The sequence below is a fragment of the Herpailurus yagouaroundi genome, unplaced genomic scaffold (genome assembly GCF_014898765.1).
Source record: "Herpailurus yagouaroundi ecotype Mexico unplaced genomic scaffold, PumYag 29, whole genome shotgun sequence".
NCBI lineage: Eukaryota > Metazoa > Chordata > Mammalia > Carnivora > Felidae > Herpailurus > Herpailurus yagouaroundi.
In genome coordinates, this window is record NW_024412377.1 from 19117401 (window position 1) to 19131029 (window position 13629).

Below are 13629 nucleotides of genomic sequence, written 5' to 3' on the forward strand. Positions count from 1 at the left end.
ACATCTACTGTTTCCTGACTGGCCCATTGTATTCATTCGGTGGTCATTGCCTTGTTTAATGTGCCCAACTAATGGATTTATTTCACAACAGATAATGTTTTTCCTAAAATGCAAATCTGATCTCATTTTCCGATGAATCTCCAATGCCTCTGGAAAATGAACTATCACCCTTAATGGAGCACAAAATCCTTCATGATTTTCAGCTTTATCTCTTTTGACTTTATCCTGGAATCCATTAAATTTGGAGTTCTTTGCTCTGATTCCCCAGGCTGTTTCTAATATCCTTGATTTTGCATAGATCTCAACTGAAACATCTAATCACACTAGTGTACACACATGGATGCTTCTTCAGAAAGATAGTCTCCAGATATTTCTTCAATACATATTGATTATGGATACTAAATGTTGAGCAAGTGGACTCTTGGTACCATTATTAAAACTCACCTTCCCTCTTGTTTTCTAAGTATTTCATCTCTGTCTTTAGGTTTCCCATATAATTCTTGAAGAAAAGACAACAACAACAACAACAACAACAACAACAAACTTCCTCAGAAAAACATATAACAGTCCACTGGACACACCCTTTTTTTGACTCTTCTTATTCAGCACCAACCTAAGAAATTGCATTGGTGCTTCACCCTCCAGTAGAAAATACAAATCAGAGTTAACTTTCCAGTGTCAGATTGAGCCATATAAAATTAATAGTATTTTCTTGGTCAAAAATGTCAGATTTTGCCAATGTTATGTGATTTAACCTAGTATGTGTAGTGTTTCATTCTACAAAATACTAGCAGAAGCCATTGTCTCTACCTTGTTACATTTCCAGTGATGATACGGTACTGCTGAGAGTTTGGTCTATCAGACACCTCACATGCTGAGCCACCACTTAATGTGTATTTGATTCAGATAAGATACCTTCTCTGGCTAAAATGGCTTTAGCACTTTAAAGAAATAGACTTTATTTTTTATAGCAGTTTTAAGTTTACAACAAAATTGAGTGGAGAGTACAGAATTCCCATTTACTCTTCTGTCCCACACAGGACAGCCTCTCCCCACTATCTGTACCCCCTGACTAGAATGGGACATGTGTTTTAATCAATAACACTACACTGGCACATCATAATTGCCCCAGATCCTTAGATTACATTGAGTCAACTCTTGGTTTTGTACATTCTATGGGTTGTGACAAAGGTCTAATGACAAGTATTCACCATTATAGTGTCATACAGAATACTTTGACCACACAAAAAGTCCTCTGTTCTCCACCTATTCATCCTTTCCTTTCTATCGCAATCCCTGGCATCCACTGACCTTTATACACCTCCATCATTTTGTCTTCTCCAGAATGTCATATAGTTGGAATCATATGTTATTCAGCCTTTTCACATTGGCTTCTTTCCCTTAGTAGTGTGCATTTAGAGATTGTCTGTGTTTTTTCATGACATGATGGTTCATTTCTTTTTAGTGCTGAGCCATACTTACTTATACATCCATCTACTGAAGGACATCTTACTTGTTTACAAGTTTTGGCAATTTGGGGTTTTTGTATGGACATATGTTTCATCACACTTGGATCAATACCCAGTGCATGATTTCAGGATGGTAAAAGTAAATTTATTTTATAAGGAAAGACCAAACTGTCTTCTAAAGTAGCGATGCCATTTTCGATCAGGCTTTTACCACTTTTGCTTGCTAGGAGGACTCTTATACACTATTTAAATGGAGCCCAGTTATATTTTTCTTTTTTTATGAAATTCTCACAATCTGCAGATAAAACTAGGCATTTTTCTCTATTCTACCAGAAAACTTATTTTTTAAGCATATATTAAATAGATCCCAAATGAAACGAAATCTAGGAAAAGAGGGCAAATGTCCTTGTAAGGGTCAACTTACCTGAGAAAGGTTATGGTATATGATGGTAACTCATGCCAAATACCACACCTGAGTAATTGAGGAAAGCATGTTTTATGGAATATATATTATAGTTCACTTACATCTTCTTTCTGGACTCAGCCACACTAGTCTATGGCTGCATACAAATGAATTAAATTATAGGTTGCTTAGAGTTTCTCATGTGGGGGCCCTGATCTATTTTGGCACGAAGGGCCTGTCTGAGCACCACATGGGAAGAGAGACTTCCTACCCTCAACACTGAAGCAGTATTTGGCAGACTGGGAACAGCACAGTGCCCTCACACAGGGTGCTTCCTGTTAGAAACAGCTGCAGAGATGGCAGAAATCATCAGGGGTTGGGAATTTGACTGGAGGAGGGGACTGGTCAAAGTTTTATCCCGTCTTTGAAACCATGACCTTTGAACAAAATTCTTAAGGAGTTGAGACCAGCACGTAGTGATGTCCAAGAATCAGTTGATTTGCAACTCATCGTTATGGATTAAAGATTGATAAAAATTACTCGGGAAAAGGAATCTGTAGGGGAATAAAACTTCAAGATCAGTAGAAGGCAGTGCCTTTGAAATATGGTTAGTATAATAAGTATGAAACAGAATCTACCAGTTATAGGAATAATTAGAGATCAAATAAAATAATGCATATTATTATACTTTGAAATAGCATCCTACAGAAAGTCAAGTATCATTTATTACAGAAATAAATATCTTGTAACTATACTTTAAAAACAATTAAAATTACTGCATTTTAATGCAGTTAATATCCCTTAATGGTTAAGATTAATATAAGAAGAACTTAAAACATTATTTCATCTAGTATGTAAATACAAATGTAGTTATTTGTTTCAATTTTATATATACTTTTTCTAATCTTATGCAATTTTTTTTAATTTTTTTTCAACGTTTATTTATTTTTGGGACAGAGAGAGACAGAGCATGAAGGGGGAGGGGCAGAGAGAGAGGGAGTCACAGAATCGGAAGCAGGCTCTAGGCTCTGAGCCATCAGCCCAGAGCCCGACGCGGGGCTCGAACTCACGGACCGCGAGATCGTGACCTGGCTGAAGTCGGACGCTTAACCGACTGCGCCACCCAGGCGCCCCAATCTTATGCAATTTTTGACATTACTATTATCAAAAAGAAAAAAATGAGTTCACATACTGCAGTAGATAACTGGCCCGAGGAACTAAAAAATTCAGTGAAAGTGTTCAGGAGGGCTAACTTGTTACAATTTTTAACTTTTCACATTGAAAAAATTATCATCATTACATTTTAAAAATGTATTCACATGTTTAAATGCTTGCCAACTGACAGTGAGTCTTTAAATATTATTGTTTTCCTCATCATTACACCAAGTGACACTGACAGAAACAAGGATATCTGCCAAGATGAAACATTTGTTTTTTCTTGCTTAAGAGGTAATAGAGGAGGGCCTAGAGATTCCTCAAATACTCAAACCTAGAGGAGATTTTAGAAAGAGCTGTTGCATCATTTGAAATTTCAGAATGCTTACACAAATTTATTGTAATATAGATTTGAATTGTATGTATTTTCTATGAGAGTAATAAATGATGGTATGCATTTGACTGATTAGAAAAGATTGTTAAATACAGTAGTGGTTACAGCATAGATTCAGGTGTGAAATTTACAGTGTCAAATCTTATTTTGACAAATTATTATCTCAGTGACCTTGGGTAAATTAACAGTACCTCTTTCACTGAGATGGTATGAGGATTTAATGAGTTGATAACTGTAAATAACTTAGAATAATGTGTTCAACATTCAAAATCAATCGGTGTAACTTACCTCATTAAGAGAATAAAGAATAAAATCGATATGATCATCTTAATAGATGTAGAAAAGGCATTTAACAAAACCTAAAAACTAGTCATAATAAACACCTTCAGTGACTTAGTTATAGAAGTAAACATCTTTAACATGATAAAATATTCCATGAAAAATCTATAGCTAACATTATACTTAGTAAACAGACTACAAATTAAGCTGATTGAGAACAAAGCAAGGATGTCTGTCTGCTCTCACTACTATTCAGTATTGTGCTGGAGTTCTTAGCCAATGCAAAAAGGAAAGAAAAAAATTAGTTCTGACAAGAACAGGAGAAAAAAAAATTTGTTTTGCAGAAAACATGATTGTTTTTATATAAAATACTAATCAGGAAAAGCTCTAAGACTACTAATAAATGAATTTAGCAAGATCATAGGGTTCAAATCAATCTGAATGACTTGATTATATTTTAGTATACTAGTAAACTATTGGAAATTACCATTTAAAAACACCACCATTCACAATAATTTTTAAAATTCACATATATGTATATATAATAACAGTAAGCCCACTAGAATGAAAACTTTAAAATAGAGCAGAGAGAAATTAAAGAAGGTCTAGATAAATGGAGAGATAGTTTATGTCATAAATTTAAAGGATTTAAATACTGTTAATACACAATGTAAATACTGTTAATACACAAGTCCTCTCAAAAATAATATACAAATTCAAGGTCCATCCCTGTAAATAATCCAAGAGGCTTTCTTATAGAATTGACAAATTGATTTTAAAATGAACACACAAATGCAGAGGACCAAAACAGAAGACTTACACTACTTAATTTTAATACCATAGTTAGTATAAATAATTAGGAAAATGCATTGGTGGGCAAATAGATCAATAGAACATCATAGAGAGTCCAGAAATAGACATAAACAGATATAATCAATTAAATTTTAATTCAAGCACCATGGTAATTAACTGGGGAAAGGCTTTCTCTTCAATAAATGTTCTAAAACAACTGAAAATGTGCATGAGGGGAAATGAATCAATGTCCCTACCTCAAATGATTGATAAAAATTAAATTGAAAAGGATAATTGAACTGAATATAAAAGTTCAAACTGTAAAGCTTCAGAAGAAAACTTAGGATGATATCTTTGCAACCTCTAAGTAGGTCAAGATTTCTTTTAAAAATACTAAGATTATTAAATATGGAATAAAACATGGATAAACTAGACTTTATAAAATTTATACATTTCTACTCCTCAAAATACATACTGATAAAATGAAAAGGTAATCCACAAATTGGCAGAAAACTAAATAGATGTGAGGTTGTCAAAACTTGTATCCAGAATTATCTATATCTGTGTTTGCATGTGTGTATATGTATGTGTATATCTAACAATTCAATAATAAGGACTACAGTTTATAAAATGTGCAAGAGACTTCTGAATCCCATGAAAGGGTGCTCATGAGGGATGCAAATTAAAACCACCACGAAAAAGTACTGCACTTTCATGACTAATATTAAAGCCTGATATTATCAAATGTTAGTGAGTATGGGTGCTGTTGAATGTCAGATACATTTCTTCTGGGACTATAAGATGTTACAGTCACTTCAGAACATAGTTCGGCAGTTTCTTATAAACAAGACCTTTACTGTGTATGACCTATAAATTCCAACCCACTAAATATATGACTCAGCAGTTACTCCCAAGAGAACATTCATAAAAGCTTCATTCATTGTAATCAAAAGGGAAAAATGACATTAATGTCCATTAATGTCTTTATCCATTAATGGGTAAAGAAACTGAGGCATTCATGCAGTTCATATCTAGTAATAAAATGGACCAACTGATGCATGCAGTGACAGGAATGAATTTCAAAATTTTGTGGTAAGGGAAAGAGGCCACTCACAAGATGGTACATATTGCATGATTCCATTTATATTAAACTCTAGACAGGCAGAACTAAGTAATGGTGACAGAAGTCAGAAATGTGTTTTGCACTGGAGGACTGGGGAGTATGGATTCACTGGCATATGGCCTGATAAGCATACAGCAGTGAAGAAAATGTTCTACAGGTTAACTGGGGTGAAGATTACATATTTCACATATTTGGCAAGCCCCCCTCTCAAAGTCCTATATGTAGAACACACCTTATTAAAAAAGTAAACAGTCCACCTGAAAGCAAGATATTTTAATTCGTGACTACTGATCTATACCAAAAAACTGTGATAAGGAATTATTATATATAAAACCATATTATGATATCTATATAATTATATAAATAAATAATTACAAGTAGTTATAAAACAGTTTTATATGTATACACATAACAGCAATATAAGGGGATATGCATATATATATATATATATTTTTTTTTGGTATGAAAGTGTCTACATATATACAGGTGTGTGTGTATATGTAACATAGGTAATATGTCTCCCAGAATACATCAGTAAATGGTAAAAAGATAGTTAAGAATGAACAAGAAAATTCAATATATATTTTAGTACATTTTAAAGCCTGATCTTCTTCATTCAACCACATGTTGAAAAGTTTATGTGAATATCAATATATTCAACTACATCTTAAAAAGCATGTCTATATATTTAAATATTATAGTCATTATTCCTCCACACCTAGGTAAAGCTTATTTTTAATATGTTGGTGATTCATGCAGATTATTTTAAGGAGATAAATTTGGTTTGTACACTATTATTATTTTCAAAAAAGCAAGGAGTTTCTTTCTCTTTATTATAACAGAATAATGTGGGTTTATTTTTTCTTCCTTGTCCTAAATATTCTAAATAATTACAGTCTAAATCAAAAACACACTTAAAACCTTGGTAAGTAAATATGTCTTTGCTTCTTTTTTCTCTTCATCGGCAAAAAACAAAAGAGCAAGCATTAACTAATGTTTCCTTTAATCTTGTTCTTTCCCTATAATTTCAAATACACTTTTTAAAAATAATTGAGACACTAAAACCAAGATATAAGATGGTCGAATGTTAAGAAAGACTTAAGCCAACGACCAAGCTTTGACCAAAGGAAAAACACATATTAGCTCCCATGAGAGAATGTGAGATTGATAGAACTGGCCTTAATAATACCATTGAATGCTGATAACTTTGTGAGAATATATGAGAAGGCTATGTGGGAGGAATGGAAGGAATAGAACCCAACACTAGAGCAGCCACTGCCCTTGTGTGGGAGAAGACAAGAGGGCACACATTATGACAGAACTGGCTGGAGAAATGATATTACCTGTATTGTTGTTTCTTTTGCAAGTTGACAAGAGGCATCTTACCCTACTGTTGGCTCACTAAGACAAACAAGCACAGCCGATGCCATATGTCAAAGTAAGAATGGGACAGTTCTGGAGCTCATATGGCTAATTAGGTACCAGCAATATGTAAAGCAAAGTGTATCAGTGTCTTCCTTCTTCTTTTTCCAGACCTACCTCCCATTAAGCACCATATTCAGAATGCTTGCAAATCACGACAGACAATTGCAGGCTAAGGATTGTGTAGTGACCTGAAACAGAAGAGATGAGAATTCAAGGACTTCCATTGTTGAGAGTTTAAACTACTCCATAATACTGCTGCCTTGGCAACCAGTTTGTGTGACCAAGCAGTCTGCAGGGGACTTGAACCGACATTAGCCTCTCCCATAAGGCACAAGTGCATGCAAGTTCCTGATATGACTCCCCCAACTACCTTGTGATAAATATTTTTCCTTCCTCCCAGGGTCTTCCCTTTCTGTGTCAACTTGTACTGGACATCTAATAAACTTACTAAGACCTGACTCCTTCAATCTAAATTGACCAATCTGGCCTTAGACCAGGAACCACAAAGCACTTCCCCTGTGGACCCTGATAAAAGCCTGTGCCCCAGGTACTGCACCACTCCTGCCTATACCCTCTCTTACCCTTTTATGGGCCCTCAAGGTGTAATGTGTACCTCCTGCAGAACCCGTAAATTGAACTTTATTTCACTTTCCCTTGTTGTTCCCTGACTCACCATTGGACACCCCAAGGCTTTACTCAACAAATGTTAATTTAACAGAGTCACAATGATTGGTTTCACCAACAGAACTGGGCAGATTGAGTCACATTTGCTATAGACCCCAGAGAATGCCTTTCAGCTGCAAATGGTTTTCTGACTGATGCTCCCAGGTGGGTAATTCTATATGAGAAGGATCCACTGCTTGCTGGCCTTCAGTCGTGCTATTTTTGGCTGCTTTGCACCAACTGTGCAGGGTTTTACATTGGACTCTCATCCCCAAATATCAGTTCTGAAAAAAGGCACAAGAATCCTCCTGAATCTCAGAGTATTGATCATTGGAGCCAGTTAGAGGCGCCAAGAATGTGCTTTCCACCTATTAACACCTTGTGGAGTAAAATTCCCAAGACATTGTTAGGTCTTGGGTATATTTCCTGACTCTAAGCACAAACCCAGCTGCTGTCTGTTATGAGAACTAACATTTTTTCAGGGTCCTGGTGCATTAGTTAATGCCAGGACATGAGAGTGCCAACCCCAGCCCAAGTGTGGGCTACTGTGAAAAGGTGCCAGGCAGAGCTCTTAGAAGACAGAGAGGGAGATTCCCCTTCCCTGGCCATTGTGTTTGGGAACTCCACCAATACTCTGGGTTCTAACCAGTATGGTTGGGACACCCTCACTTCTCAGGAAGGCAGGGCCCCTGACAAAGGCGAGAGTGGCTGGGGCACATGGTCTCTCTCTCACTGCATACCTTGCTGTCATACCTCATCTCCCGACTGCATGAATATCACAGGTCCCATCCCTGGTGTCGCAAGGTCTAATAGCTGAATACAAATGGCTGAAACACCTAGTGCCAGCTCCCCTAGAACTTATGAGGAAGTTATAAAGCTTCTTACTAAATCTATAATGCCCATGGAAGGAGTGGGCACTCCTCAGTGTCACAGCAGAACAATGTGCCAAAGTTCCAGTTCTACATTCTCAAGGCCTAGGGGCCAGTCCTAAAATCTTGCCTCCCCAATTCCAGGGAGGTCAATTGGGACATGCTGGGGAGGAAAATCTGCTGACTTCAAGTCAAGCTAGCTTCTGGAGACATTTCACTCTGTGGGCTTTCTGAGGATGCTCTCCCAGACTTACAGCTGCTAACACTATTTATAGTAGAGCGGATGGGCCTCTGTCCTGTGTAAGATCAAAGGAGCAGCCACTGAAGTTAGCTGACCTCAAGGGGTTAGCATTCACCTGAGGGCGTCAAAGTTCTCCTCCTTGTAAAATATCAACTCACAAACTTTGCGGTGAGCACAGCACATGTTAGATCTCTTCACTTTTGAGAAGCAATACATTACACATTTTCTCATTCAACCTAAGTCTACTCATGCTCTTGGGGTGCCTGGGTGGCTCAGTTGGTTGATCATCCAACTCTTGGTTTCTGCTTCGGTCATAATCTCAACACTCCTGAGTTCAAGCCCCACGTTGGACTCTGTGCTGACAGCGCAGAATCTGCTTGTGATTCTCTCTCTCTGCCCCTCCCCTGTGTTCTCTCTCTCTCTCAAAATAAATAAATAAACATTTTTTAAAAAGTCTACTTATGCTTTTAGTTGCAAATCCGTGTCTTTCCATTGGTGAGAACCTCAATAAACTTCCTTGCAGCTGGCCGTGCAAGCCTTACAGCAGGCCCTGCCTTGAGTCCCTCGGGGCTCAGACTTCTGAGTTGAGCTACAGGTGTGACTCCACCTAATGGAGACTAAACATGGTTCTATCTGGTTGTCCACGAGGTTCTGGATGAAACGCCTTCTCCAGACAGCAGCCAGGTACATATCACTCAAACAACAAAGTTTGACAGCCCACTGGACTCTTTACAGACAGAGGCACTATCAGTCTCACAGCTCATACTGCTTCACACAAGTCCCCAACCGCCTTGGGTCAGGGATTCAACCCAATAGCCTCAGCATGGCTACTGAGGTCTCACTGTTAAAAAGGAATGGGGTGTCATCGGGAAAGAGTTAATTTGGTGTCAAGGGCTTTTCTAGATAATAGGAGGATGTAGCATCTCCCATGCTCAGCCTCTTGCTCACTGACATTGAGGTGGGTATTCGCACTAGGGACCCCTCTAGCAGTCAGGAGAACTAGAGGGCAACTGGCTGACGTGGAAAGGGAGTCAGTATTCTTCAACAAGAGCAGTGCCACCATCGTGCACGATGTAGCCTGCTGGGAGACTGCATCATTTCGTCCTGCTAGTGGCATGTCCCTAGTTGAGGATGCCTCCTCCTGGCTTGGTCCATCTGACAAAACTGACAGAATCGGTGGCAGCGAGCTTGGCTCTGCAACAAGCCCTAAAAATAAAATTCCAAAGAACACATTTTTTACTGATCCCTGGGTGGTAGCCAGTGGGCTCACAAGTTGGTCTGGACAATGACAAAATGATAATGTCATGATTCAAGGGAAGTCTCTCAAGATACAGCCAACTCATAGGACCGATTGTGATCCCGGGTGTTTGTGCACACGTGCCAGCAAGCACCAGAAGCACATTGTAAGAACATTGCAAACTCCTTATCTGAATTGCGTGCTGGTTCCAAGGCCCCAGATGAGCCACCTCCTAGAGAGTCAGTCACAAATCCAGATACCACTATTCCCCCCAGAGGGGATACACCTATTAGAAGAGTGGACCCTTATTACATCAGGCAATATGGGAGTAACGGAACTCTCTGACTGGGCATACAGGTGCAGATCCCCCTTCACTCTGGCTCTAGCCAATGTGGTGGTAAATAATTGCCCATTTTTGTTCCCCCCCCCCCCAAAATCGGGGAGGCTCCCAAGTGGGGAAATGTGCCACTGCACTACATACCCTAGTCAAGAAAGCAAACTGATGTTTTTGAACCACTGCACCCTCCAGGGTGGCTGGTTGGTATGCAGCTGCCATCACTGATACTTTCACGGGATTCCTGGATCGCTTCCTCCACAAATCCTGCTTCCCGTCATGTAAACTCCTTCTTAATCAGGTATGTGTTCATCTTCTCAGGCCCACCAGATGTTATAGATTCAGTCTAAGGTTCTCATTTCATTTCCCAAGCTGTTCCATCATGGGCTATAGAACTTGGAATCTCATGGAATTTCCACCTAGCTTACTAGCCCCAAGCAGCTGGACTTACAGAGAGGCATAAAGTCTACTCAAACATATGCTCCTTACGCTTTTAAATGATAAATGATCCCCCAAATGTCCAGATATTTTACCACAAACTCTAATATAGCTTAATTTTTGGTCTTCAGATTTTCAACCCCTCCCCCACCCTACTTCCAGTCTCCTCTAAGGACTCCCTTGTTAGTACTTACAGGGAACCTTAACACCTCTGACATTAGAGAGGACATCATTCACATCCACCTACCAAATAAACACTCCCCTCAACATTTTAATTTTCCCACACACTGACCACACGATTGAGGGTGTATTGTACAACATGACTCTCTTATATCAGAGAGCCCAAGGGGACAAAGCCCTACCAAATTGCTTAGAGATCATGATCATACAGATTTTATTGGCCCAGACAATATATGGCCCACTATCAGTAGTGAAGCTCAGACCAAATGTGTGTGGTTAAAAACTACTACTTTTATTTATTAAAAAGTCCATTCCCCATCACAACACTGCTGAAAGAAATCTCCCTATCATTACTACCCTAACGTATCAGGATTGATTATTTTATATTCACCAATAATAGGCTTGGGTTTAAGAGCACTAACTTAGAGCTGAGTCACTTGTGTCCCCAGCTCCACTATGTAAAAAGAGTAGAAACTTGCACGATTTTATGTATTTTTCTAATATGTAAAATGGAGACACTATTAGTAATTATCTTACAGTCATTGTGACAGTTAAATGTGTCAGTATATGTTAGACACTTTGAATAATTCTTGACATATTAATAGACACATAAATGTTAATTACTATCATCATCATCATCATCATTTCTATAATCTTAGTCATTACTATTATGGTAAATAGAACACAGCCTTATGGTTCTATGAGTAAGTTTTCCAAGCACACACATTAAAGATATCGTTGTTTTTTTTCCCCTAAGTTTATTTTATGTATTTTGGAGAGAGAGAGAATACGGGAAGGACAGAGAGAGAAAGAGAGAGAGAGAATCCCAAGTAGGCTCAGTGCTGTCAGCACAAAGCCCAATAAGAGGCTTGATCTCATGAACTGTGATATCATGACTTGAGCTGAAAGCAAGAGTTGGACGCTTATCTGACTGAGCCACCCAGTCACCCCCTAAAGATATCGCTAATCTTTGGCATTTTATGTACTTAATTTATCATTATTAATTCACCATTCAAAAAATGCATCATTATATTTTAGATGATTTGGAGAATAACCTTTGTGTTCATCCTTGTTTTCCCTACTTCTCAAGAAAATTTTAAAATGTATATTAACAAATGTATCAAGATACAAAATTAATTGTTCTCAATATTCGATGTTAGTAAATGCACTGAGATTTTAGCTTCACAGGTAGGGAGACTGAGACATGATATGATTACCTCTAAAAATCTTTAAATATGATTCACTTTGCCCATATATAAACCAAAAATTGAATTTCACTTTTTTCCATTCCTGTCTCAAAAATAAACTTTGTAAAAGAGTGCATCAAGTTTGGGTTTCCTTCCATCCAGTTAATCTAAATGCTATGTGCTCAGGCTATCACTTTTGGGAAGATGATGTAAGAACGTTTCAATATATAGTTGGCATAATTGTGCATAGCTGCTGTCAAGAATTCCTAGGCAGAGACTGTCATCTGAAAAGGTTACTGTGACATTTCTAGAATATGCTTTTTCAAATATGAATGAAACATGTTGCCTTTTTGGTTGAGGGTAGGGAAGGCATGGAACCTGACATTTTCCACGGTGCCAAAATTAGAAAACAAAGTATTAGAATGCCAAGATTAATCAATCACTCAACACGCATTTGTATAGTACCTACTTAGGTGTTGCTTGCGCTGCTCAGAACTAGCATTTTATCAGATTTAAGTGTTTAGCCAAATGAAACCTAAAAATCAAGGAGTTGCTTTAATCTAAATTATATGGATCTGCCAAGAGAATGTGCCATATGTTGGAGCTTCTGAAGTACCTGCACCCTTTTGAATGAGTATTTTCTATGCTCAGAATTATTATAAATGCAGAATCAAATTCTGCCTATAATAAAATTTTATTCTTTGAAGAAACAGAGCATGAAATTTATGCAGTTAAGATGTATATACATACATATATAAACATATATATCTCACATAAATATATTATATATATATATATATATGAAATCATTACATTGTATACCTTAAGCTTATACAATATTATAGGTCAATTATATCCCAAGAAAACTGGAAAAAATAAATAATAATTTCAAACAAATAATTTGCAATGCTAAAGTCCTGCTCTTCTAAAAGAAAAGTAGAATGTGCCGGAAGTAGAGTCAGTCACTAAGTCTGGCTGTTTTTTGTTTTTTTTTTTTTTCTTCAAAGATGTATTAGCCTTAACAAAACTATTTAGGAAAGACTTATTTTAGGCTATATTTGTAGTGGGGATAATGGAAATAAATATAAACTGTAACACAATGGCATGGATTTCACACATTGGTTTAAAAACTCATTTGAAATCCTCTTGATTGTGAAAGGAGAGAGGCAAAGATCATGGCAAGAACCTTAGGAATGCTTCTAAATATTTCACATTGTGGAGGAGGTTTATTCAGATAATTTGGGGATGACGTCGCTGTGCTATCCTTCCTGTGGAGTTGCAAATGTCATGTTCCAAATTCAGGATAATTCCACAGCTGGAAAAGAGTTTTCACAAACTGGCTACCTGTCTTTTATTATGCTCTTATAAATTGTTAATCCTTTCTTATACAAATCCTTTAATTTAATCAAGATGACTCATTGTGCTACTTTATGCCTAGTT

General features: G+C 37.4%; 1 protein-coding gene across 1 annotated transcript in view; it reads right to left on the reverse strand.

Moving 5' to 3' along the window:
• Positions 1–6772: 6772 nt before the first annotated feature.
• LOC121043019 (cadherin-10) overlaps positions 6773–13629 on the reverse strand; it is a 151845-nt gene continuing 144988 nt past the window's right edge. The window contains exon 14 of the transcript XR_005796648.1: positions 6773–7228. The gene's annotated coding sequence lies outside the window, so the exon portion shown is untranslated. The remainder of the gene's footprint in view (positions 7229–13629) is intronic.